Below are 27,369 nucleotides of genomic sequence, written 5' to 3' on the forward strand. Positions count from 1 at the left end.
TGGAAATAATTTCAAACTTACTAGTACAAAGAAGAGGTGTATAGGTTTTACCCAGATGCACTTGCTGTTAGCATCCCATCTCATGTAATTTGTCAATTGCATTCTCTCTCTCTCTCTCTCTCACACACACACATACACTCATCTATTTTTTCTGAACCATTTCAGAGTAAGTTACATACATCATGCCCTTTACTCCTAAATACTTCAGTGGCTATACCCTAAGAAAGTACATCCTCTTATGGAATCACAAGACCATCATCAACATCAGAAAATTCAACACTGATACAGAATCCTACCTGATGCTCTCAGTATTACAATTTGTCACCTGACTACTGATGTCCCTTAGGGCGCTTTTCCCTCCCACCTAGGACCCAGTCTAGAATGAGGCCCTGTAGTTAGCAGTCATCTCTCTTTAGGCACCTTTAAATCTAAAAACCTTCCTCAGCCTGTCTCTGCCTTTTATGACATTGGCATTTTGAAGAATAAGGTGCCTTTTTGGAAACAGAATATTCTGCATTCTAGGCTCATCTGTTGCTTCCTCATGATGAGATTCCAGTTATGTGTTCTTGGCCAGAACGTTACAGGGGTGATGGTGGGTGCCTCTCGCGGTATCACATCCAGCTTTCCCTCACTGATCAGGATAATGCTGATCACCCAGTCCATGTGCCGATTTCTCCATGACACAGTGAGCTAATTTCCCCCTTGAAATTAATAAGCCATCTGTGGGGAGAGCCTTTAAAGAGCATCCAAATATCCTACTCCTCATCAACATCCCGCAGCCCAGATTGAGTATCCATGGATGATTCCTAACTGGACCACTCTTTACCAGAACGGTTGGACCCTGACGTATGTCTAACCCGGCACCCCCCCCCCCCCACGTTTCCAGCTGGCCCTTGTCATTCCACTGTGGACAAGAAACCTCCCTCTCTCCTGTTTACTTACTTATCTGTTTGTTGTTAGTATATGCTCACGGACTCATGTTTTTTCATGTTTTTTTTTTTTTTAAGATTTTATTTGACAGAGAGAGACAGAGCGAGAGAGGGTACACAAGTGGGGGAGAGGGAGAAGCAGGCTTCCCGCCGAGCAGAGAGCCCGATGCGGGGCTCGATCCCAGGACCCCGGGATCATGACCTGAGCTGAAGGCAGATGCTTAACAGCTGAGCCACCCAAGCACCCCCTTTTTAAAGATTTTATTTATTTATCTAAGAGAGAGAGAGATAATGGGAAGGGGTTGGGGCAGAGGGCGAGGGAGGAGCAGACTCCCCGCTGAGCAGGGACCCTGACTTGGGGCTCAATTCCAGAACCCTGAGATCATGACCTGAGCTGAAGGCAGCCGCTTAACCCACTGAGCCGCCCACACGCCCCTCATGTTTGGTTTGTAATTCACTATTTGATGCTCTGATGTTCCCAGATGAAAGCTAGCTACTGTTACATTGCAAAATTCACTGTTTATTTGAATATAAAACAAGCCATGCACCTAGTTTTCAGAATGAGCAGCAGAGTATACAAAGTGAAAAATAAAAGTCGCCCTCCTTCCCCATTCCACTCCCCATGGGTAAGGGCAGCTCACTATTTCCTCTCCCACCGTCCAGAACTTCCCTAAGCATCTAAAATGACCACTAGTATCATCCAGACTGCGGCTCTAGGATGCAGTTAGGGGCCCCCTGACCTGGCTCGGGTTGTTCACCAAATCCCCTTACACTCCCCTTCCCTGGGGTACAGGTGCCCTGGTTATCAAAAACTGTTCTTCCCCAAACCAAAAGTTGGTGAGGGCGCCCCCCCCGGGTGGGGGGGGAAAGCTAAGTTTCTTCCCTCCCCTTCTGTGTCTCAGATCCCTTATCGGCAAAATTAGGTCAACGCTGTCACAGAGAAATGAGTACAAATGCTATGAAAAGGCTTTCAAGAGGGCTTTAAAAAATGAAATGGAGTTTTATTATGATAAGAGGAAGCAGGGCAACTGGGTAAATGGAGCCAACTAACTGTATTTGTCTGCAGCTAGTGGGAGAAAGGTCCATTCAAACTTTTTTAAGTAAATGAAAAATAATCGAATAACCCATGGTATTCGTGGCATTCTCCAACCCAGCTTTAGGAAGAGCTGGGTCCAGATGCTCAAGTGATGTCATCGGGAATCGTGTGCCTCCATATGGTGCCTCGGGTTTAATCTAGGGAGCCTTCATCATCCAGCCGGCCGCCTCCCAGCAGGATGGCCACAGTCCCCTGGCTCAGCCAGCCAGAGCCAAGTGCCCAGGATGGGGCCCCACTCAGCTCATACCTGGTGCCTGAACAAGCCCGGAGGGCAGAGGGATGGAATGCTGTGCACGTCCAGGTCTACACCAGGGCACACAGGTCTACACCTGGAATGGGGGAGTAAAGTGATGGCCTGAAAGTGCAGTGGGAACCAGAAAGGAAGGGAAAGAAAGCAAAACTGGAAGTTGGACGGGCTGCCAGGCATCATCTACTGCAGAGGACGAAACACGGAAATGAGACAGTAAGTCATGGATGCCCTTTGTAAACTGTAAAGTGTGGTGCAGGCATAAGAGGTCATTCTCCAGGGGCGCCTGGGTGGCCCAGTCGGTTAAGCGCTTAAGCATCTGCCTTCGGCTCGTGATCGTGATCTCAGGGTTGTGGGATCGAGCTCCACGTAGGGCTCCCTGCTCAGTGGGTAGTCTGCTTCTCCCTCACCCTCTGTTCTTCCCTCTTCCCCCTCCCCCTCGCGTTCTCTCTCTCCCCCTCTCAAATAAATAAAATCTTAAAAAAAAAAAGAGGTCATTCTCCAGCCCTCCACACAGAACCTCAAATGCTAAACTAACCATCTGGGCCTGTCTTGTCTCACCTCCTCGTCTCCAAGCTCTTTGAGGGGAGGACCAGGGTATTTCTGTCCCCTAGTCTCCACGGCTGCTCGCACAGCCTCCCCAGCCCGGGGGCTCCCCAAAAGCCGGCCAAGGTTTGGCCACAGCTAGATGTCCTGGCAGGGTTTGGAGAGCTGGCCAGCTTCCAGGCTGGGAAGAAATGACTGGGGGCTAACAGGGGCAGACTTTCAAACCCTGCTCAGCAGGTAGTTAGGATTAACCTCTAGAGGGGAGGGGTCTGGATTGATCTAGAAAAGGAAATGTGCATTGTGCTGAAGCCAAAATAGGTGAGCAGAGCCCGTGAAGACTTGCCAGTCAACCACAGGCATCCAAGCAGCCCCTGCTTCTCCCAGGGGGATGGCGGGTCGTGCCTCCTTGCACAACCTGCAAAGGCAGGCTCCGGCCATCTGGAGAGGTCTAAGGACCAGTGCTGGAGACACTGCTCCGGCTTCTGTCTTCGTGTCACTGGGGCCGGGAGTGAGGGAGACACACCTGCTCTCCCCTCCCAGAAGGGGAAACCGACGAAGCGCCGCTGAGGGAAGTCAGAGGCTGGGAACAGGGATGGCGTGACTGACCTGCTTACCTCTCAAGAGGAGACTGGAGTGCGAGGACTCTCAGGCTCTGGGATTCCACCAACTAGAAAATCTCAAAAACAAGAAAAACCTGGGGGAACCCACAAAAAGGGGCTGCTGTTTTGATTTGTCGGGTGAAGTGTTTAAAAACAACAGATGAGAAATTTTGCAGTCAAAGAAACCCAAACACGTCAGCACCCTCAATGGAAAGAAAATTAAAATAACAGACCATTCTTTAAATTGAACCAGTCTAGCTTCATGAAATTCCCTGCATGCACCTCATTTCCCTCGTTTTGCCATGGGCTAGCTGTCAGGGTCCGAGTCCCACGTGTAGCTGTCTGACAAAAAGTGCACAAGCTTCGTGCAGCCCAAGAATCATGAGTTCAAATCCTGATGCTGCTATATCCTGGTTTCGATATGTTAAGTGAACCACTTCGTCCCTCTGCACTTAGTTTCCTCATCCATAAAATGGGGACAGCAATTCTGACCTTGCAGGAGTCCGTGCATCTGCTGTGTGCCCAGCACTCTGCTCGGTGCTGGGAACACAACAACGAAATGCCAGACACAGCCGCGGTTTAAAGAGGCCAGACAGATTTGTGCAAGCCATTACACAATTAAGTGTTTAACGACAAATTTAAGTGCTCTGAGGAAGTACAAGGTGTTAGGAGGGCTTACAAACCCAGGGGTGGGCTGACCACCTGACCACTCCCGAACGCTGTGAGAATTACATCACATCAATCGTTCATGATCTGTCACATCCACAAACCACCTGTACTATTTACATGTTTTTCTTTAAATGGATTCTTTTTTCCCCCCTTAGATAAATGGATCTCATTCTAAGAAATACATGGCTCATTTATGTACTTTCAAGGTTATCTCTCTATATTTTGTCCTAACACATACAAAAATTAACACATCAATATTAAAAAAAAAAAAAAAAAAAGTCCCAGAGCTCACTTTGGAAAACGGAAAGATAATCTTCACATGACTGCCTGGCACCCAGTAGGATGCTGAAAGTGCCAGCCCCTCTTCTCTTGGTCAACTGTCCTAGAAAGAAAGTGATGATCATTTTGAGAACTTGGTATCCCCACTCTTCTTTCCATGGACTTCCCCCAATACGCCTCCTAATGGAGGAAAGGCAATCTGAATCCAACCTTAGCCCCGCTCACTGATACACCATTAAAGGAGAGTGAAAACCAGTTGGCTTCACACCCCGGCTTAAATTTACGGTGAAGTCCAGAAATGCTATCCCAGAGCCAGGGAAAAAACACTTTCATCCAACTCGGGAGGAAATCCCATAAATCAACATACCACATACATGCACATGCATGCGCACCCACGTATGGGCACATACAGACTCTCACACATGCCCTTTCTTGAGCAATTACAATTTTAACTTTTTTGAATTTCTTAACTCAGTTTGATAGTATTTCAAGTTTTAGAGAAATGGGACAGATTTAGGTCAGAGAAGTTTAATTCTGCCTTAAAAAAAAAATAAGTGGGACCTGTGGCTCTGGGATGCCGGGGTCACAAAAGTAATGCTGGCTGAGAGGGGAAGGTGGTGTTAGTGAGTGGAGGGGGCTGGCTATTTTCGACACTGATGTATTCTGTTTGCATATTAAATTCACAGAAATTTTCTTCCCTGCTACCGAATAATAATAATAGTAATGCTCTGTACCATTCGCTTTTAAACAAGTAGCCACTTCAGTTGACTTTTGGTTCTTTGTGTCTGATAAAGCACAAGTTCAAGAGACATTTTACTTTCCTCTCATTCCCCCAGAAGAGACCCAGGAATGGAAACGCCACGATGGCAAGTGACATTTGGCCCCAGTGTCCAGGGATGCTAGAGGGAGGGGTGGGGCCTGTGGTAAACGGAGATCCTCCACTGTCACCATGGAGGAATGCAGATCTCCCAATGGTCCAAGAGAAGCCAGAAATCGGGGCTTTTATATGGACTCTCCTGATTTTTAAGCGCTGGCAACTCATTCAAATCAAAACACTCCTTGGCCAAAGAAAGCACATCTAGGGGTAGAGGTGGCCACAGGCTGCCCGTTTGTGACCTCTGATGAAGGAGGAAGAAAACCCGTTAGGAATCCAGAGATCTGGGTCTGGCCGAAGCTCTGAGACTGACTTAGCGCACCATGCCCCCTCACCCCCTTGGTCTCCCAGAGCCTCAGTTTTCCCATCTGTAGCAGGCCAGGGCTGGCCTGCCTTCTGTCCACGTTCTGCCATCTAGCAGCCTTCTCCGGAAAAGCAGTGAGTGGAAAGATTGGCGTATCTGGGCCATGAAAGTGGGGCATAATTTGACACCATTTCAAAAGGCAGTAATTCAACGAGAAATGTTTCTCTTCCCCGGCTGAGGTTTTTGGAGGCAGTGGGCGTGTTTTTAAAAAAACACAACACACCAAGTCAGGAATTCCATCAGGAAAAACGTGGCAGCCCCGAATGGGCTCACATCTGGGGATTTGCTTGTTGAGAGAACATGCCGTTCTGCTTTCGACAAATGACAATGCAAGGCAAGAGACTGTGGGGCTGAGGTCGGCTCCTCCGGGAGCCCAGAGAGCAAGTCAGTGGCCCGGGACCCGCTGCCTGGTGAGCAGAGTAGAAGCACAGGGAGAGGCCTTCTATCTCCATGACCCACTCTGCCCAAAAAAGAAAAAAAAAAGGCCAAACCTCAAAGCTCTCAGGCACGATGAGCTTCACAGCCCCTTGTGCCCACCCCAGCTTCGAAGGTAAGTCAGTCTTCGTCTAGGATTAAACCTGACTTTCTAATTCCCTCTCTCAAATGGTCCTGAGATCCAACCCCCGCCCCCCATTTGCTAAGTGTGGACTCTGCACCAGGCACAGTACTCAGTGCCTTAAATGCATTATCTCATTTCATCCCAGAGCAACTCTCAACACACCCATTCCACAGATGAAGAAACTGAGGCTCAGGCAGCCAAGCTATTAAGCGGTGGAGTCTGGATTTAAGCCTATGTCTGCACAAAACCAAAGCCTCTGAAGCTACGGACTACTGAATTTTTTTTTGACGTTTCCACAGATAAGAGAGATCATATGGTATCTGTCTTTCTCTGACTTATTTCACTTTAACATAATGCCCTTGATGTCCCCCCATGTTACACATGGCAAGATTTCATTCTTTTTTATGGCTGAATAATGTTCGGTTGTGAACACATATTCCACAATTTCTTTATCCATTCCTCTATCAGTAGACACAGGTTGTTTCTAAATCTTGGTTATTAAAAATCATGCTGCAACAAACACGGGGATGCATATTTTTTTTGTGTTTTTTTTTAACGTTTAGATAAATCGAATGAAAATATTTTAAAAAGTGCAGGTTCTGCCATGAAATATTAATCTTCATGGGGTGACTCCAACAAATCTGTCAGGGCAAGGGTCCAGCGATGGATCCAATGAGCAGAACCAGCCTGTGCTTGCAGAAACAACTGGAGAGCTCTTTCCAAACAAGGGAGAGGGACTCAGCTCCTCGGGGGGTTCCTTTGCAAAGTTTCTCTGCCTCCTTTCCTCAAAACAAAGAGGAGACATAGGAGAGCCAAGAAAACACGGTGGGACCCAGGGTGGTGGCGGGGTGGGACATCTGGCCTGGCCACGTTCCAGCAGGGCCATTTCGGGCACGTTCCTTCTCCAGTGGCTGCCACACCTTCTCTAAGACGGGATACTAAAAGAGCCCCCTCCTGAGGAAGGAAGGGGACGGTGCATTTAAGTACCTGCTCAAGGCCAGGTTGACAGAAGGTGCTCCCAACCTTCCTTCCCAACCTTCCTTCCCAACCGCTCATCCCCATCTCGGGAAACAGCAGCTCCATCCTCCCAGATGCTCAGGCCCAAAACTTCAGTCACCCTGGACTCTTGTCCCTTCCCAGACCCATTCCGTCAGCAAATCCCATTGGCTCTATCTTCAAAATACATCCCAAGTCCAACTATCCACCAGCCCTGCTGCCCCTTCCCTCCCCCCACGCCGCCCTATCCCTGATGCTGTCCCCTGATCAAGGCACCAAGACCTCTTGCCTCAACAGTCTCCCAACGCCTTTGTAGCCTGTTCTCACAGCTAAACGATGCTGCTAAATGTCAGGTTCCATCCCTCCTCTGCTTGGAGCTCTCTGGGGGCTCCCACCTCACCCTCACTCAGAACGGAGGCCACAAAGGCAAGCGTGGCCTAAAAGGCCCTAAATCTCCAAAATGCCCTGTACCACGTCTCCCAGCCCCCTCCCCTCACTGCTGCAGGCACAGTGGACTCCTGGCTACTCCTGAGCACACTCCCCACCATCCGCTCAGGGCTCTGGGGCAGGTTCTTCTGCCTTCCCCACCAGGCTGCAAGAAATGGCTGCTAGATTTGCAGGAACTGTGTGAGCTGCTTAAACCACGGGTGGCTTGCAATAGGCCACAGTGGGAGTCTTTACCCCATGGGAAGTGGCAAACACTACAAATCAGGGCCTTTTATTTCCAGAGAGTCAGATGACTGGTGTGTCACTTCAGTGACCATTCTATTTTAAACTAAAATTAGATGAAAAACACCACTCCTCCATGCTGCATCCCACCACTCCCTTTTCTACTCCCTGCTCTGTTTTTCTCCATAGCACTCAGCATTTTCTGTCACACACACACACACGCACACACACACACACACTATATACATATACACACATTTGTGTCCTTGGTTGTGTTCTTGTCTGCCGCCATGGCCTTCCCTGACAAATATAAGCTCCACGAGGGCAAGAACCTGGTGGGTTTTGCTCTCCCCTGCTCGCTAAGTGCCTGGAACAGCGGCTGCCTCACAGTGGGTGTTCAACAAATGTGTGTTGGATGGATGAATGGTACCCACTGTTGTAATGAGGGGAAACCTAAGCAGGGAAAGTGTTTCAGACCCTTGATAGGATTTGAGACACAGGCGAAAGGCCCAGAAGAAAACACCACATTGTACACAGTACTAGCCCCAGGGACTGATCTCCCGCTCTGGACATTCAGGCCCCCCTTGGGTTTCCACCGCAGACCACCTCTATGAGCTACCAAGATGCAGTAGGCAACACACTGGACTGGTCTTGGGACAATGCCCTCCCTGAGCCGCAGCTCAGAAACAGAGCTGGAGGAGACGTCCCAGGTCCTCTGGTCCCTCTTCCCCATCTCCCACTCTTCAACAAGCCTTGATTGCTGCCCACGCTCCCCAATAGAACTTACTGTTTGCAAGAATATTGAAAGTGGCATCCACCGTGGCCCCTCTCAGCTAAAAGAGTCTCCAAAGACTCTTTAAGACGGTCGGCCTCTCATCCAATGCTGAATTCCTTCTATAACATCTTAGACAGGCAGTTGTAAACGGCCTCAATGGTTGGCAAGTCTACCTATGATTAAACCAGAATCAGCCAACTCATAACCTTTACTGTCAAACCTAGGCAGGGCTGCTGGGGCACAACGGAGAGCAAGAACAGTGCTTCTCACTTACCGTAACTCTTTGTACCAAACCGGTGACGGGTGCCCAGCGCCTGGGGACCTATTTACTTATATAAGGGGGAGTTGGTCCCTATGTGGACACGTGAAATGCCACCCCAAAATGCACAGGACAGATGTCTGCCATGAAGAACTGTCCAACCCCACATGTTACTAGTGCCGGGGTGGAGAAGCCCTGACTTACCTGAAGACACATGCTTTCCTCCCATTTTGTTCATACTAGTGACCAACTTGGTTTACGCTTCATTTTCAGAGTTTTGATGGAGACCTGACTACAGGAGAGATTTCCTTTCTTTCTTACGTTGACTGTAGGGCAGCCAACAGCACCATCCCCATGGTCAGGTCAAGGGCAACTCACCCTGAGCCCCAGTGTTGGGGAGACAATAGGGCATGGTGGGGACTGTGGTGAGCTAAGACCCATCCACCTAAAAGAGGTTTCCCAACTCCAGTCCATTGAAGTCATGTGGGAATGTGGGCACAGCGTTGACAGATCTTCTGATTTTTTAATGGAAGCCAGAAGTCTGCCTTCTTGTGTGAAATGTCCAGATTTTCAAGTGTTGGCTCTATTTTCTATTTTAAATATTCTGCAGACCAAACAAAACGCATCTTGGCTGCCAGCTTGCCATCTCTGAGCTGCCTTGGACTTTCCCGCAGTGCCACTAGATGGAACATGAAGAAATCCAGTGGGTGCCGTGACAGAGGGCAAAGGTCAGAGGAGGAAAGGAAACACAGGCAGATTGCCAGAGGCCCAAGAATGTAAGCACAGCATAGCCAGGATCACTCCTCTACTCCAAGTGACACCGACTCCGTTCTAACTTTTCCTCCCAAGTTCAGTGCATCTCCCATGCTGGGCTGGAGCCTCCCAAGTACTGAGTGCTAATTTTGCACAAGACGCTACGAAAAAAGATGAACCTCCCTTAAACACCCTTACTTGAAATAAAAGATAATCCTCTAGGCCTGTGGGAAAGGGCATATGGGAGGCAGAATTACAGCGGGTCTTAAAAGTACCAACCTTACGGGAGTGTTTGAAGAGAAAAGGAAACGATACACATAAAGGGTGTATGCAGCACAGTGCCTGGAAAAATGACAAATTTCACAAACGGCACTATAGTCCGATAGACGAGGAGTGGACAAGGCATGAGTAGAAGTGAATTATAATGCAGTTGTGGGGTCCACAAGGAACTGGTCCACCTTCCCCTTCCAACAAATGTTGCTGACTTCAGTTTGGGAGCCTACCTTTCTCACACTCCATCCCTACATCCAGAAGTGACACATGGCAGAGTACAGAATCCTCCCAAACAGGGATATCCAGTAAGGGATGGGCATATCACCTACATTTGAGTTCTTGATCCAGCCATACCTGAAACCAGCTCTCCCCAGAACTTTTCATTTCCCCAAGTCAATCAACCTTCTTTTACTTAAGCCAACCCGGAAATTTTCTGTTACTTACATCCAGAACAATCTCAACAGCCATGTGGCCCCCTGGCCCAATTTCTGCTTCACTCTGGCTTTGGGGTGAAGGAGGGACACTATGAATTCAATGGTGAGCTCTCCTGACTCTCGCACCCCTGCTGCCCCAACCTACTGACTCAACTTCCAATCTCCTGATGTGGCCCTCCTTCAGGGCTCCCCCCTTCTCCCTCTTCCATGTCTGTAGCCATTGGAAACTACCACCCCCGTCCCTGCAATGTGAGCAACACAAGAAGTTCCTTGCCATTCTAAACAGTGGCTGACAACCATTATGAAACCTGCAAACATTTCACCACTCCTAAATCAACCCCAGATGACAAAATAATAATCATCAGGAAACTAATGAAAACCCGAAGGAGGACAGATTTGGACCACGTTGTCATTACCCACAATGAGGGATGAGCAGGAAAACATCCTGAGAAAGACATAAAAATGAAGCAAGCTGATTGCTCCTTGGAAGAAGTCTCAGCCCTCCGTTCCCATGAGATTCGAGGCCTACTTTTTCCTGGAAACAATTTCGAGCATCTCTTGGCATCCTTCTGGTAGGGAATTGGTAAAAAGAAAAGAGGCAGCAAGATAAAGCCTTCGTGGCTTTTCATGGAAAGGAGATTCCCAAGGTCTAGGGCGGTGCTTGGGAGAGGAGTCACAGACCAGCAGCCTGATGAGTGTTCTGCTGATTTCTTGTGGTGACTTAAAACTTGGGGCGTGTCTCCTAAAATCCAGATTTCATTGTCTTTTGAAAGATCAGAATACCTGGCAATAGAGAGCCCCACTCCTCCCAGCTAGTTACCATGCCCATTTCATTAACTTCATCACCTGTGTGGCCACTTTGGGTATTGGGAGTTTGCAATTAGTGGTTTCAGATTAGGTCCCGTGTGTTTTTGTTTTTAAAGATTTTATTTATCTTTAAAAGAGAGAGAGAGCACAAGCAGGGGGAGGAGCAGAGGGAGAGGGCAAAGCAGACTCCCTGCCGAGCAGGGAGCCCAACATGGGGCTCGATCCCAGGACCCTGGGATCATGACCTGAGCTGAAGGCAGACGCTTAACTGATTGAGCCACCCAAGGGCTCCTAGGTCCTGTGTATTTTTTTAAATCATTCAAAAATGATACTAATTTTGATTTTGGACTAGCCTGATTGACAGAGAATGGCTGCTGGATTCTGAGCAGGACCCCACCCGATAGGGTCCCTCCATCGTGACCTCATCTGCCCCCACCCCTCTCTCATGGGCTCCAGCCACACTGGCTCCAGGCAGCTCCCATCTCAAGGCTTTGTGCTTGCTGTTTCTTCTCTCAAGAATGTTCTTCCACAGACAGCAGAGCTCCCTCATTCCTTCAGTGCTGGGCGCAGAGGCCGTGGGGATCCATCCGCACCCCGGGGCACCCTCTATCCACCTTCTCTTGATTTTTCCCCACAGACGTCTCACCATCTGACATTCTGTGTACTTTACATATTTGGGTGTTTATTTTTGGTCTTTCTCCACATAATGGCAGCTCCATGAAGGAGTAAGTAGACTTTGATTTTTTTTTTTTGTTGTTCTCTACTATATTCCCCGTGTCCAGAGTAGTTCCTGGTACACAGCTGGTGCTCTCTACATATTTTGGAATGAATGAATGAATGAATGAATGAACAAAAAATTTCGGTTTTCCATATTGAAAGGTAAAGGGAGGCAGAGGTGGCAGGGGAGTAAAGTGGAGAGGGAAAGTGAAAGGAGCCAACCCCATGAAGTCTGCCCACCTGGTCACTGAAGACTGGGCAGACCCTTCTAGAGAAAAAGGCATTGTCCACTGGAGAAGAAAGGGCTCAAGAAGAAAGATGAAGATCCTAAAGTGAGAGCCTATGTTGGCATTGGAGTTTGCAGGCCCGGCCGGGGTCTCTGCTCGGCCACGAACAGTCTCCTCACCCGTGCACATTCTAATCCCAGACGGCTCTGACTGCCAGGCCACCAGCCGAGGACTCGTCCTGGCAGCATCTCACGTGGGGATGAGGAAAGCCAGTGTCTGAGGCTCCGTCCGAAGTCATCTGGAAAAACCTGAGACACTTGCCAGCTCGAGCCTCACGTCCTAGGCACCTTCCCCTCGTCTCCCACTCCGGGCCACACCAAAGTGCTTGTGCCCCATGGGGAGACACGATTTCTAGAGTTACTTGCCCCTCAAGGGGTAATCAACAGCATTTAACCATCATGGGCTGTGTCTCTGGTGTTCTTCTCTGCAGGTGAGAGCTGTTTACTCGGGATGTGGACTCGCTTCATGAACGAGGAAACAGACCAGAAGAAGTTACGTGAACCCAAGGTCATGAGGCTAGTAAGGAGTAAACTCTGGATCTGAACCTCGACAGTCCAGCTCAGGTGCGTTATGCTGCACCTGAAGCCACAGAATACACGAAAAGATATAAAAATTATAGCTAAGCCTAACATGCCCTGCTTCCCTCCCATGCCTGTCTGGAATTAATGAATTGTCCAGTTAAGTAAGGTCAAAAAGAAGGTAAGTTTGATTCTTTCTATGGCAGTTACAGAGGCAGGGGAGTGCAGGAGTTATGAAGACAACCTCTAGAACCATACTCCTGCATAAAAAGCCTGGCTCTGCTTCTTATACGTTGTGTGACCTTGAACAAGTTACTTAACCTCTCTGTGCCTTACTTTCCTCATCTAAAATGGAAATCATTATAGCACTTCCTTCATAGAATTGTTGTAATGAATAATGAGTTGATACTTATACTCATTCAGAACAGATCCCAGCATGGAGTCAGCACTCAGAGGTCATTTTTATTAAGATGATATTCATTTAAAGGCGAGTCATTCTTCTTTTGAAGATCTATGACACAGACTAAATGTGTCCAGACCCTAGGGTGCCCTGAGATGAGTTTAATGACATTCTTGAGAGATCTCATTAGTTTCATCTTATTTCCCCTGAGAACAGAGTGCAGAACCATAATTCTGACTAGTGGAAGGTTCTGCGATTTGGGGCATTTCACACCTTCGGATTGGTATTTCTTAAACATCACTCAGGAATTCTGCCAGGTCTTTGTGCCACTTTTGCTAGTAATTACCTGATGGACTTGAGTTTTAAACCATTTTTATCTTAAGCCATAAAAACTTGTGAAACCATTGGTTTGAGATGCTTGTTACATCTTTTCCAAATGCACAATAAAATACAGACAGAACTCTGAAGAAAGAAAAAAGGTCATGCATCTTTTAAGTCAATGTGGAAAGGGTACAAATACGCTGTTAAAAGGAAGACTGCCCTTTGGAGGATTATAGATTCTTCCCGAATGTGTAAAATCCCAAGACTGTAGCTTCCTGAAGAACAGTCAGGAATATTCCCAGGGACGAGTTGCCTTCACTTTCGCTCGTTTTTTGGAGTACCTCGGGGGGGGGGGGGGGGGGGGGGGGGGAGGGTGTGTGCAATTCCATAATATCTAAGAACACTGTTCTCAGAAATGCAGAATGTGTCCCACCCATGGCCGGCCGAAGCTGTTACAAATCCGATATGGACAGCACGTGCCTCATGATTGGGTGAAGTGTCTGAGGCTCAGAGGACTTGAGTCTTCCACCCTAAGTCACACAGCAGGTGGGTGACGGAGTGGGGAGTCCATCCCACACCCTCTTCAACAGCCACCCACCCTCTGACAACCTGCCTCTTGGCTCCACATCATAGCCAAGGGCCTGGCCTGATCAGAGGACGAGGTCATGCACCCCCCCCCCCCCCCCCCCGCTGGCAAGAAACTGCAGAGGTTCTCAAAAAATGTCCCCTAGAGAAGAATATCACAGCCCACGACCATTACTTTTTCTTTTTGTTGTTCAAGAAAGAATCCATTCATTCTCAACGGCAAGGCAGGTAAAAAGCCACAAGACTCAGGCTTGGTGAGGACGAAGGTTGTTACTAAAATGTAGGAATAGAACACAAATAACCGGTCAGTCAGGGAGAAGTCTCTGGATCGTCTGTGCGCTCATGCCAGACAGGGCTGCAGGTGGTGGGGTGGAACGGGCCTGTGCTTTGGAATGGAATCTCGCTGAGCAGCCACTGGAGTGGTCCAAGCCTCAGTTTCCCTATTTGTTAAATGGCAATATGTACGTCATGGGATTTTGTTTTGAGAGGATTAAAAAAGCTTTGTCAAAGTGTTGGGCACATCAAAACTCCTGTGGGAGACTTTTAAATCCACTTCTTCCCTTCCACATTCCCCTCCCTGCATAATGGGATGGTTTTCATTCAAAACTCTCAGATAGGAACGCCTGGGTGGCTCAGTCGGTTGAGGGTCTGCCTTCAGCTCAGGTCATGATCCCAGGGTCCTGGAATCGAGTCCTGCATCGGGCTCCCTGCTCAGCGGGAAGTCTGCTTCCCCCCCCCACCTCCGCCTGCCGCTCCCCCTGCTTGTGCTCTCTCTCATGCTCTCTCTGTCAAATAAATAAATAAAATCTTAAAAAAAAAAAAAAAAAAAACTCTCAGATGAAGGCATTCCCATAGTCTTGAATTCTTCAAAGTCCCAAAAGTCTGGGCAGTCTCATTAACCAGGTAATAGCACCAGGTTAAACATCGACAGGGGTACCCGAATCTTAGATGAGCTCACCACGGCTGGATGCAGGAGCTATTTTATCTCCATTCAGCAAATAGGGAAGCTGAGGCACAGCTAGGAGCGACAGAGCTGGGATGTGAACCCTGGCAGCAGGGCTCCCACGCCTCAGCTGTTGGTGATACACCATCGTCTGTAAAATCTGGTGAAGACCAGCATTTAGACGAGCTCAGCTAGTAGACCATATCAGATCTGGAACATTCTGAGCGGGTACCATTCAAAAGTGGGGTTAGGAGGGGGCCATGCGTCTTTGGCAGGATAAAGTAGCAGAAGAAAAAAATGAGAAATCTTTTGTTTTTCTTTTTCGATTCATTAAGGTTTGTTGGGGTGAGCAAGAACCTCATTTTTTTTTTCTTCCCATGACTTCCCTTTTATTTTAACGGGGAAACGTGCATTTCAAAGACTGCTCAATAGCAGCGTTGAAGTCTCAAGTTCAATCACAATGTCCCCATTGTGGCTGGGGGACTCCTTGGCCTTTAAGCTTGGGTTATAAAAATTTGGTCTGAGCCCAAAGTCTGGCTTTAATAGAATATTTTAATTTTGTTTAATGAATATTATTTTAAATCTGTTTGGCAGTTTTAAAATGTGTTCTTTTATTTTCAAATTAAAATTTACTAATGTTCTGTGCCTTCCTGGGGGTGTAGGTGCAGCAAAGAGTGGGAGTGATAATAACACAAGCTACCATTTATTGAGTGCTTACTATGTGCCAAACACCCTGCTCCATGGTTTATGGGTGCCACCTCTCCCAGCCCTCACCACCACCCAGGGAACAGCAACCATGGCCTCCCCTGTTTGGGAAGCTGAGAGAGTCAACCCCCAGCCCGAGATGGCAGAGTTAGTGAGCTGGGGGCTTGAGGCTCAGACCAAGTCTGTCTGAGCTCACGGGCTATGCTCTTAACCACTGCCCCACAGTCTCCTGATATTGAAAAAGGACCCAATTGACCAATAACTTAAAGGGACATCGACGACCGAGTACGTGATTCCTTTTAACCTCAAGGGCAGGAAGGGCCGGCTTGAGCAGAAGACCTCCCCTATTGGGTAGTCCATGTAGATGGGCACTGCCTCATTTAAATTCTCACAATGGCCCTTCAAAGCAGTTATTACTGTTGTTATTATAGCATCTCCATTTTATAGAGAGAAAACTGAAACCCACAGTTTCATGCGGCTTGTAAATAATAATAAATAATACAGCCGCCAACTCTGGTATAATTCCTACTGTTTGCCATGCAAACACTTTATATGTATTTACTCCATCTCCACAACTCTTTGGGGGAAGGTACACAGTTATCCACTCTGTTTTACAGATGAAGAAACCGAGGCACAGAAAAGTTTGGTAACTGGCCCACAGTTAAATAGTTGGTTTATACAGAGCAGGGATTTGAATTCAAGCAGCCCCGCTCCCGGGTGCATGCTCTTCATCTCTAGGCTGTAGGTCAGAGCCAGGGCTTAAATTCAGGAAGCCTGATTCCTCCCAGCCCCCAACATCACCACCTGTTCTCCACCACCACTTGACAAAAGCAGAAGGAAGGTCACAGTGCACAACACAGTTCTAGGCACAGAAGCCAGTCGGTATACTGCTCTTACTGAATTAGGCAGGGCTTCTTTGAGTAAGGGTCTACAAAGCTGGGTCTATTTCTCCAACCTGCTGCTTGAGTATTGGGAAGCTCAAGAAGTCCTATCACTGCCCTCTGGATCCTCAAAGGTGAGGAAGAGGCAGTGCAATGTTGGTGGAGACACACCAGGATCCTACTATTGGAGGGGCAAAATCGGGTCCTTTTTGCCTCTGGATCTCCAGTAATTAGCCCAGCACCTAGAACACAGCTCAGTAAATACTGCTGAATAAATGAATGAAAGCATGAATGCGTTCTAACTTTCCCCCAGCACCATGCAATGTATCAGGCATGTAGGAGGCACTCAATAAATCACAAATCAGTGAAATGGTCTATGCAATGTCGCAAGAGCATGTTCTTCCTTGTCAACAAAATTTGTCTTGTCATATTGCAATAGCTCAGGGGTCAGGAAACTTATTCTGTAAAGGGCCATGAGGTCTCTGTAGTAACCACTCAACTCTGCGATTTTAGCACAGAAGCAGCCATAGGCAATTTGCTTAGGCCAGCTAACTGCAGAGATGTGGCCACCATTTCAAGATTCCAACACTTCTTTGATTTCTACAAGGACAGGCTCAAGGTTCTATGAGAATCAGCAGATGTCTCTCATTTCTGAGCCCAACTTCTGTACCTGACCATCAGCTAATATCCCCCAAGCAAAACAAATGGGAGACGAACTTTAAAATCTGGCTCTCCAGGCCAGACTTGTAGAGGAAAGGTAGTATTACACCAGGGGGCAGCCTGGATAGCCTAGTGGTTGGTTAGGCATCAAAACTCAGTTCAGTCCTGGCTCCGACATGAGCCATGTAACCTTGGGCAAGTTATTTCACTTCCCTGAGATTCAAGTTTTGCATCCGTAAAATAGACACAATAATAATAATAATAGCACATTCCATCTAAGGCTATTTGGAGACAGAAATGCGATTGCTTAGCACAGTGCCTGCAACAGTAAGTGTTCAATAAATATGGGCCACTCGTTATTCCAAAAAAAAAGTCTTACGTTTTCTTAAAAACAAACAAAAAACTAATTTGCTAAAAATAAGCACAAAGAAAGCACAGCCAAGATGCAGGAAAAGACATTTCCAAAATCAGGTTCCTAAAGATACTCCAGAAAGGCATTCCATGGTCCCAAGGTGTCAGAAAATTCTGCACTCAAGATCAAACCACTAGCGAGCCCTCCAATTTCTCTTGCCCCTCCCCCCAAAGCCTGCTTCTGCGTCTTTTTCTCACTTTGCCTTTCTTGTGGATGCCAGAGCAACGTGGAGTACATTTGGAGGGTTTCAGACATTTGCTGAGTTTAAGACATTCTTTCTCCCCTCCTTCCCTGCACATCGCAACATTCAAGTCTCCAGGGAGCATGGTCTCAGTGGCAAGAGGACAGCACCAGAGAGTTCTGGCCCGTGGCAGACCAGAAGTGAATAATCTCCCCGGCTCCATTCTTTTCCCCAGCCAGATGGGGCCCACACTCTGTTTACAACAGAAGCGGCAAGTCACAACTTGTCATGCCGCGTGACACCATCCCGGTCCCGGCCGCGAGTCCCCACTTCCCTCTACTGTACCAGTCACACAAAAGGCCAGAGGTGCAGGAATCTGACTCCTGTGCTCCTTCCCGTCCACCACCTTCCCCACCAAGAAGGACATTCATACCTTTGGTGGAGAGACAAATGTTTCTAGAACACCCCAAAACAAAAGTCCCCATACAGACAAATAATACACACCCGCAAAAGAAAACACTCTGTTTGCATTGACACCCTTTTCTGTCTCTTCTGAAAGGAGGCTTCCTCCCTGCGTGGGATTTCTATCAGCACTCGGGTTGCTACCAAACTCGGGGACACAGTGGACACTCTCTCTGTCTCCATGTATTTCAGGGAGCTGCCCATCAATGAAGACCTAAAGGTGCGTGCTTACACAGCCCGCCCCGCAGCCCGCTAAAAAAACACACATGTGTTCGTAGGCACAAAAAAATTGCTTTGGAAACAACAAATAACTTTAACCGCGAAGCTCCTACAGGAAGGGGATGGGAGGTGAAGAAACTGACCAGAAGGAACAAAAGACATCTTGACCTCTGGCTGCCGCAGATCCAAATGCCAGGAATGAGACTTCTGCTTCGGAATAAGGGGTTGCCCTGCCGGAACCTGCTTTTTCTGCAGAGATGGGAGAGGGAAGGGTCCGAGGGGGATGGGAATTCCAACCCCTCACACCTCAGTTGACCCCAAGAATGTCTTCAGTCATCCTCAGAACCCAAATCAAATCGAGATCTTTTGACCGTGGGCTCTGCAGCCCCTTTCCTCGTCCACTTCAACCGAACACATCTACCAGCAGGAATGCGGAGTTGGCCGAGGTAAGGAGAACTGGTGGTTTTCGCTCTGTTTTGGTGACCTTCATAGGGCTTATTTATGCAACTTCAAGCTCATGACCTAATACATGTTGGTTTGGCTTCTCTTGTCATAATAGCAGCCTGTAAAAAGCTTTTGAGAATTCCCCATGTTTTCTTATTTTGGGTCAAGAAAATAAAATCGATATCTAAGTAACCTTAAAAAAAAAATGGCCCGCACAATCTAAAAATTTGGAATGTTTCCACGAGGACTAAAGATATCTCTTAAAGCCTCAAAGAGCATCAAAGTTAAGGCCAACAATTGCCATTTTTTAAGGTGAGCTATTTGGTAATAGCATATGTGAGAATTAGCTAAGAGGGACTTTTTGACATAAGTCAAACAATGACATTTAAAACTCACGTTAAAGCAATTACCATGCAGAATTTTTCCGTGTTTTTCCCATTTCTTAAACAGAAGTGTATATGTTTTCAACATAGTTTCTTGCTGTAATTTTCTTTCTTGGCAAACCCACATCTTACCATGAAACCCAAAGTATGCACGCTACAGAACAATAATGGTTGAAACAGACTCGGCTGTCTCTGGCATGATTTTTCTTTACGAAATTAAAATGTCTTTTGGCTAATATGCTGTACATTTCAGTTATGAAAGACCATTCTTGGGAGATGAATAGAAAAGAAAGGGGAACTGACAGATCCAGCTGATGCGAGACAAAAGTAAGTTGCTATATTCATACAGTAGTCAGACCCTCCAGTTCCTCATTCTTCGGGGGGGAAAATGTCAATTTTATCACTTTTCTTCTAGCTAAATTCACAGGGAGTTGACAATTCTCCTTGGAATGACCGTGAGTCAGTACGTACAGATACATGACATCTGGGAACACACAGATTTTTAAAAATCTAACTTCACTAGATATTCAAAAGGGAAAAGGGGGGGAAAAACCCAATGCCCCTGAAATCACACACATTTTTGTGTTATTGCCACAACACAACTGATACAAAATGACAGAATAAGTTCTAACTTCTTTTAAATCCTCCCTTCATTTTGAAACCTGTCTAAATTAGCATTCTCGGGCAAAGAAAGTTGATGGTGTGCACAGTCTCAAAATTGGTAAGATGAAAACCTGTCTCCCTTGGCTACCTATCTATTCATCTGAGTTCCTGTTTTCAATTTCTGCATACATCTGAACGCAGAGGCAGATCCTGCAAAAAAAAAGCACACAGGCGTATTTGTGCCCTAAACCAGGATCGTGCAAGGGTAGTGACAACAGGGAAGAGGCCCCGCTTTCTAGAGACCCCAGACTGTGTGCAGAGACCCTCTCATCCATCCTGTCAGGCTCCGTCCCAAAGTGGGGGCCCCTCTTATCCCCCACAGACCCTCTGCCTGCCTGTCCCGGATTCAGGGAACTGACGTCCTCCTTTAACCTTCAAAGTGGCAAAGATAAATCATTCCAGTTACCTGACTCTTGGGACCACCTGTTCCAAATTATTCTTCGCTCTCCAAATGTTTATAATCTCACCCCCAAACAACAACCCACCCATCGTGATCCAGCACCTTCCAGTAAACTCGATTTGGACCGCCTACCGGAACATTTTAGGGCCTTACCACTGCCCGTAAACTTACTGACTCTTTTTAGGAACTGAAATGCCTAGCGTTATAGTATTGAAGGAACAAATCAAATTAGCCCTTGAAAATAAACATTTTCCTTTACACAACCGTACACAACCTGACGAATATCATGACTCAGAAAGGCTCGTATTTGTGTTTTCTCAATACTTAATATGATGTTTCTTCCGTTTAAAACAACAACAACAACAACAAACATCAGGGCAGAGTCAGAAAATAATTGCGTTCCATGCATTTCAGACCAGCCTAATTTGGCATCTCTTGCCAAGGGAAAGGAGAGCAGGAATGTTCTCTGGGCCAAGGTTTTCACAGCGCATGGGTAAGGCACGGTCTGCAGAGGTCTGAAGGCCTTGGTTCTGGTTTCCCTCACTCTGCAGCCTCTCATGAGGCATTGACTTGAGACTCAGTTCCCTTGTTAACAAAGTTCGGATATGATAATAATAATAATAATAATAATAATAATAATAGAATTCAGGTCTGGGACACAAGTGTCCAATACATGGCAGACATTTTCATCTCATTACTATTAAACACAAGGATAGAATTTGCAAATGCAGAGAAAGGGCAAAGATACCAGTAAGAGGAGAGCGAGAAAAAAGAAGAAAAAGCAGCAAAAAGGGTGCCTGGGTAGCTCAGTCGGTTAAGCGTCTGCCTTTAGCACAGGTCATGATCCCAGGGTCGTGGGATCGAGTCCAGCATGGGCTCCCTGCTCCCGTGGGGGGGGGGGGGGGGGCGGAATCTGCTTCGCCTTCTCCCTCTGCCCCTCCTCCCTGCTCGTGCTCTCTCTCTCTCTCAAATAAATAAAATCTTTAAAAAAAAAAAAAGAAAGAAAAAGAAAGAAAGAAAGAAAGAAAGAAAGAAAGAAAGAAAGAAAGAAAAAGAAAGAAAGAAAGAAAGCAGCAAAAATAAACTTAAAAGCCTGTGGCTTCCTTGGCCCTCTCTCCCATGAATACACCTGGCAGGTACGTTCGTACCTTGAAATTGATTTTAAATCACATGCCATGAAGAACAAGTTCCTGCCCCCTCGATTCATTTACAGAGACAAGTGGGTCTGAGCCAGTCACTTCAAGTATTTGCCACCTGATGGAGGGGGTTTATCCTCGGATTAGAAGAGGTGTTAGTCAAACACCATTAGGCCAGTTAAGATCTTCAAATAGCGAAAATGAAGCATTGTCTCAAGCAAATTCTCTGCTAATTGTTTCCCTACTAGAATCTTCTTTTGGTTTTGTATGTTTGGGACTGTTTGAACCGCCACCAACAATAAGGGGTGTGGGGAATGGGCCATTCAGGAAGCTATTATGATTTGGGGGGTGGGGATGGGGGAGGCAGGTGGGGAGCGAGAAGAGCGCCATGGGGAGTGTGCATGAGTGTGTGTGTGTGTTTTCTGTCAACAGGCTGTGTTTTCTCAACTCTGGGGTTAATTCTCTGTAGAGATTCCTTTTGAGCAGAGTCCACCAACTCCTTTTTGAGAGCAGCTAGCTAGAAAAAAAAAAAAATTCCTTCCACCAACAAAACCTAGTCTTGGCAAGAGTCAGAAGGTTCAGCCTTTGGAGGTAACCGAATAACCAGCCACTTCACCTCCACAAACCCCACAGATAAGGAGAACACATCAGCGGGCGAATTCCCCCTTTATAAAAAATCTTTGGGGAACGGGGTTCTCCTGTCCCCCAAGGAATGCCTATCAGGCCAGACAGCCTAGCATTTTATCTGTGCCTAGGTGAGAAGCAGATGAGTTTTTACCTTGCCACGTGAGAGAAAGCCTTCTCACCCAGCCTGCACACACATGTGTAAACACACACACACACCTCAGACCTGTGGCCACCGCCTCGTACTTGTGCTGTTAACTCCTTCCACGAGCCTTTTTATGGTAAGGAGGCCTGTCCAGCAGAGACAAAACCCTACCTAGATACAACCTCTACCACCCATCCCTTACAGAAGGGAACGTGCTGTTCAAGGTGTGCGTGGATATATAGAGACGGGTAAATGTCTAAACAAGATATCTGCACTCCCTTCATTTTCGGCTGACAGCTATGGGCTGTCTCTCTCTGCCGGAGAGAGGCATCTGTCATGAGCGGCTGGGAACCCCGCTTATGCACCATAACGGCCTGCGATTTTATTATACAAGGAGTTTATTGCTGGCCTAATTAGTTTCAAACTGGGCGTTCCAGCTGAGGACACCTAAAAAACATCTGGTGGAAGAAAGCAGGAATGAGTCCTCGTTCTGAGCCGGTTACGGTTGGATTTCTGCATAACTCTGGTCTCTTGCGCCCAAACACAAGTTATCTTTGGAAAAGTAACCGAAAAAATAAGGAAATGTTTCTTCTTTGTGGGAAAGGAGTCATCTTGTCATGGGGGAACCCAAAGCGTCTTAAAGTGGACGTACGTGCTTGGACTGTGTCTACCTTTTCACAAACTGCCGGGGTCCCCATATCTGGCTTCACCCAATTCAAAATGTACTTAGCTCCACCACAGAGAGCTTTTGCTGAGGACTTCTGCCTTGTTCCAACAGCAGCTAGCATTTTATCAATTTATCCGTCTGGAACAAGGCTTGCAATTTTGTACGTGCAATTTAAAGCAGAAGTAAGACCACATATTTGAAACAGCATGTCTTGGGTGTTTTTGCCAAATGGTAATCCTATAACAAGTCAACAAATCATAGCTCTTTATGATGTGTTTAATACAACACAAAAGGCATGAAAAGAAGACTTTAGAACTTAAGTGATGAAAGGATCTGGTTTTTAAAAATCCCAAAGAATCAGGATAACATCTTTTTATTTTCTTTCCTATAGCTATTTAACATTAGGAAAGAGACTGATCTGTTTATAGAGTATTCTTCTCCACACAGCCACGACACGAAATGAGCTGTTTTCAAGGCAAAGGAAAAATGCCAAGTCCTTTAAGATAAAATAGTTAATAGTGCGAAGCTAAAATTACAAGGGAAGAATGGTCTAACTACCAAGTACTTGTGGGACCTTCGAACCGCTTTTAAAAAGTTCAGGCCCTTTCGGATCTAGCCGTATTGGTCAAAAGTGCCAAACGTAGAGCTTCCTCCAAAGGCAAGGAGATTTTTCATACAAACACAATCTTAGGCTTAGTCAAAAGCAAGATTCAAACCATCATTATTTATGACATCCATCTTTTATTCGCTTAGTCTGAGGATGTCTAAATGCGAGGAAGTATAATGTTGAAGGGGTTTAAAGATGGGGGGAGAAAAGTGGAAAACATGAACATTTCCTTGGGTAAAGTTGCTTGAAAGGTTTTTTCACGAAGATTATTTTTAAAGGGAGGTCTCCCTGCCCTGCCCCCCACCTCCCCAAAAGGCCCAGAGGCTGGAAATGCGGCCACTAGTTCAGTACTCATACTCTGGTAGTAGAAATCAGCACTCAAGCAAGAAAGGGCTCATGAAATGAATAGATTTGGTTTGAAATACAGCAATTGTCCGCTGCTTATAATTTCCTTTGGAAGGGAGCTCTGTAACTCAAACATAATTCAGCACTCAAATCCTTACTTGATGTTTGTAAATCATTCTGCCTCCCCTCTGCTCTTGCTAACAACCAGACTCCGATGCTCACTCATTTCGCCGCACCTCGTCATGAAAAGGTCCCTCCACCAGGGATGATTTATACCTCAACGTTTTTATAAAGTAATTAAAGATTACGTAGCGTTTCGGGAAAAGAGGGGAGAAAAGAAAATGGTATCCATAAAGATGCAGCCTCGGTCTTGCTTTGCAAAAATAATTCAGACCGCAGCGGCAGGCACGCTAACTGCGCTTGGGGGGAGCGGGACCCTCCCAGCCAAAGCGCTTCCCTCTCAGCCCCCGAGAAACGCGCTCGGAGGACTGCGCGGTGCGAGTATTTTTACCAGTCAAGCTCTCCTAGGATTCCTGGAGTTTACAGACTATTTATTTGGGGGCAGGAAATATATTGGAGGAGTCAAGGCCAGCAGGGCCGTTTAACCTCCGGACTGCAAGGCTAAAAAACAATTCCTTTCTCCACTTTCTCCCATTACAGCAAAACCCTAGCCTCCTTCTAACCAGTCTTCGGAGGCAAAGTTTTTTTAAGTTTTCAACTCCGGCTTCGGCAAGCGCCGGGACGCCCGCTCCGGTACAAAGCCCCGAGAGCCGGCCCGCGCAGGCCGGGCGCAGCCGGGCTTTCAAACACAAATGCGGCTAGAAGGCGGCGGGGCGGCCGTTCCCGCCCCATCCCGGGGGCTCCACAGACGGCGCCCGCGGGCGTGCGTTGGGCTCCCGGCGCCTCTGCGGTTCGGGCCGGGGTGGGGGGACCACCGTGAGTCGCCGACGACCCGGGCCCTGAAAGGGGCCAAACGCAGCCCGCCGCGTCTACACCGCCCGCGCGCCATGCACTTGTCCCGCGCGCGGGAGTGCAAACTTGAGTCGCTGCCCCCCGAGCGCAAAAGGAAACTGAGGCCCGCAGCCCGGCTTTCCCGGGACCGGACCCGCCCGCCGTCCCCGCCGCCCTCGCCGCCCTCGCGCCCCTGGTGCCCTGGGGGGTGCGTGGGCCCGTGCGTCCCCCGAGCGCCCCGACAGCTGCGGAGGCCCGGGCCCGGCGGGTGCGCGAGCGAGGCGCAAGGCGACCGGTCCGCGTCAGCCCGGGCCCGGCGAAGCGCGGCGGAGCCCGGCGGGCGGCCCGGGCTGGGCGCCGCGGGCGGTACTCACCGTGCGCAGTGGAGAGGGCGCCCCGGCGCGGGCGGGCGCGGGTCCGACGCGGCCGGGCTGACTGCGGCGGGCACCGTGCTGCTCTGCCGCTCCCGCCGCCGCCGCCGCCGCTGCCTCCGCCTCCTGGGCTGCGGCGGCCGCTGCCTGCGCGGGGAGGACCGGCCCCTTCCCCTCCCCGGGCCGGGCCCTCCCTCTGCCCCCGCCCGGTCCCCGCGCCGCTGCGTGGGCGCGTGGGGGCGCCGAGGCGCGGCGCTGGGCTCGGCGGGCGCACACCCCCGGCGGCTGGACGCGCGGCGCGGGGCTCCGGCCCTGCCGCTGCCGCCGCGCTGCTCTCCGCGCCTGCAGCCCCGCCGAGCGCGCCCGCTCCTGCCGGTCCTGCAGGAGGCGAGGGCGCAGCCTCCTCCCCACCCACCGACACCCCGCACCTCCTCCCTCCGCAGCCCAGGCGCGGCCCCTGAGAAAGGCACCTTCACAATTACACCGACATTCATTCATTCATTCATTCATCCACCTATTCATTCATCCAGCCTACACTGAGCATCTACTGTGTCAGGTACAGCCCCTGGGAGACTCCACTGGAGCAAGATAGATTCGTTTTCTGTCCTCCGGAGCTGCGTGCACATGCGGAGATAGACCATAAACAAACAAGTAGAGAAGCAAGGTAACTTCAGAAAGTTAGAATTATTATGGAGGGAGGAAATTATGTGCTGGGGGTGCAGGGCGGGTAATCTTAGAAGAGTCTGGAAGGACCTCTCTGAGGAGGTGACACTTGAATTATGAGAAAGGCCATTGCTGGTGATATCTGGGGGAGGAGAGTTCAGGGATCATCCACCTACTTTTCACCCACTTTACAGATGGGGAAACTGCGTCCAAATTTATGTGCTGCAGGCCCGGCTATACCTGCGTCCACCTCTGGTCAGAGCTGGTTCTCCCCTTTCTACTCCCAAAACTTTAGGTAGAAGCAAATGTATTCAGTAAGCATGGCTGTTCTCCTTCCATGAGCCAAGTAAGCACCGGACCTGTAGCTCCTAGATGACTCTTCTGTTCCTAGAAGCGGAACATGCATATGTGCTTGGCCTTGATTTCCTCATCTCCAAAACGGAGATACCAGTATCCATATTATATTATTATTGTGATAATTCACTGAGGTCATGCTTGTAAACACTTTTGACCATGACTGTAGGTGGTACTAGTGATGCTCAACAATTATTCTTACTAAAAAAAAAACCCCAATTATTACTGTACACAGAGCTTCACTTCCCATAGCATCTTGCAGAAAGCCCCAAGTCATTATAAATTGGGTGTCTTCATGTTCTCCAGAGGGGTTTAATTTTTCTTGGCCCATGAGCCTTAATATAATGTTATTTTAACAGTAGTGGTGGGCAGATTTTTTTTTTTCTTAAAGGAATAAAATGGGATAGACTGGCCTAGGAAATATGAAGTGAATTGCATGCAATAAGAGTAAGTAGTGTGGGCACCTGGGTGGCTCAGTTGGTTAAGCGACTGCCTTCGGCTCAGGTCATGATCCTGGAGTCCCGGGATCAAGTCCCACATCAGGCTCCCTGCTCGGCGGGGAGTCTGCTTCTCCCTCTGACCCTCCCCCCCTCATGCTCTCTCTCTCTCATTCTCTCTCTCTCTCTCTCAAATAAATAAATAAAATCTTTAAAAAAAAAAAAGAGTAAGTGTGTATGTGTGTGTGTGTGTATGTGCTGGGTCAGGCTGGGTTTCTTCCTCCAGATCATGGGGGAAATGTCCACGAACACATTAACTAAGGGTACTCTGTGGAATACAAAGGGTTAATCTGTTTCCTTCTAATCATTTTGCTCCTTCACCTGAATCTGGCCAATTATCTCATAAATCACAGCCACGCCCCACAGTACTTTGAAAGATAAACAGGAGGCAGGTGCTTATTAATTTTATTTTATTTTTTCCTTTTCTTAGGGCAGTGGTTCTCAACCCTGGGCTGCACATTAGAATCTCCAGGGGAGCTTTTAAAAATCCCCATGCTGAGGCCCCACCCCAGACCAATTAAACCAGACTCTCTGGGGGAGGGACTGAGGTATCACTATTTTTTAAAGCTCCCCAGGTGATTCCAATGTTCAGCAGAGGGTGAGAGTCCCCATCTTTGGGAGAATAAGAACTTGACCACCGAGTCACGGCAGATGAGGTAGAAGCCCAAATAGGGGTTAAGGCTCCTAGTTCTTATTGAAG

General features: G+C 48.1%; 1 protein-coding gene across 1 annotated transcript in view; it reads right to left on the reverse strand.

Moving 5' to 3' along the window:
- The window catches only part of EYA2 (EYA transcriptional coactivator and phosphatase 2), a 264,389-nt gene extending 239,171 nt beyond the window's left edge, over positions 1-25,218 (reverse strand). Inside the window, exon 1 of the mRNA XM_032419638.1 lies at positions 25,159-25,218. The gene's annotated coding sequence lies outside the window, so the exon portion shown is untranslated. The remainder of the gene's footprint in view (positions 1-25,158) is intronic.
- Between the last annotated feature and the right edge of the window lie 2,151 nt (positions 25,219-27,369).

Source organism: Phoca vitulina, unplaced genomic scaffold (genome assembly GCF_004348235.1).
Source record: "Phoca vitulina isolate PV1807 unplaced genomic scaffold, GSC_HSeal_1.0 scaffold22, whole genome shotgun sequence".
NCBI lineage: Eukaryota > Metazoa > Chordata > Mammalia > Carnivora > Phocidae > Phoca > Phoca vitulina.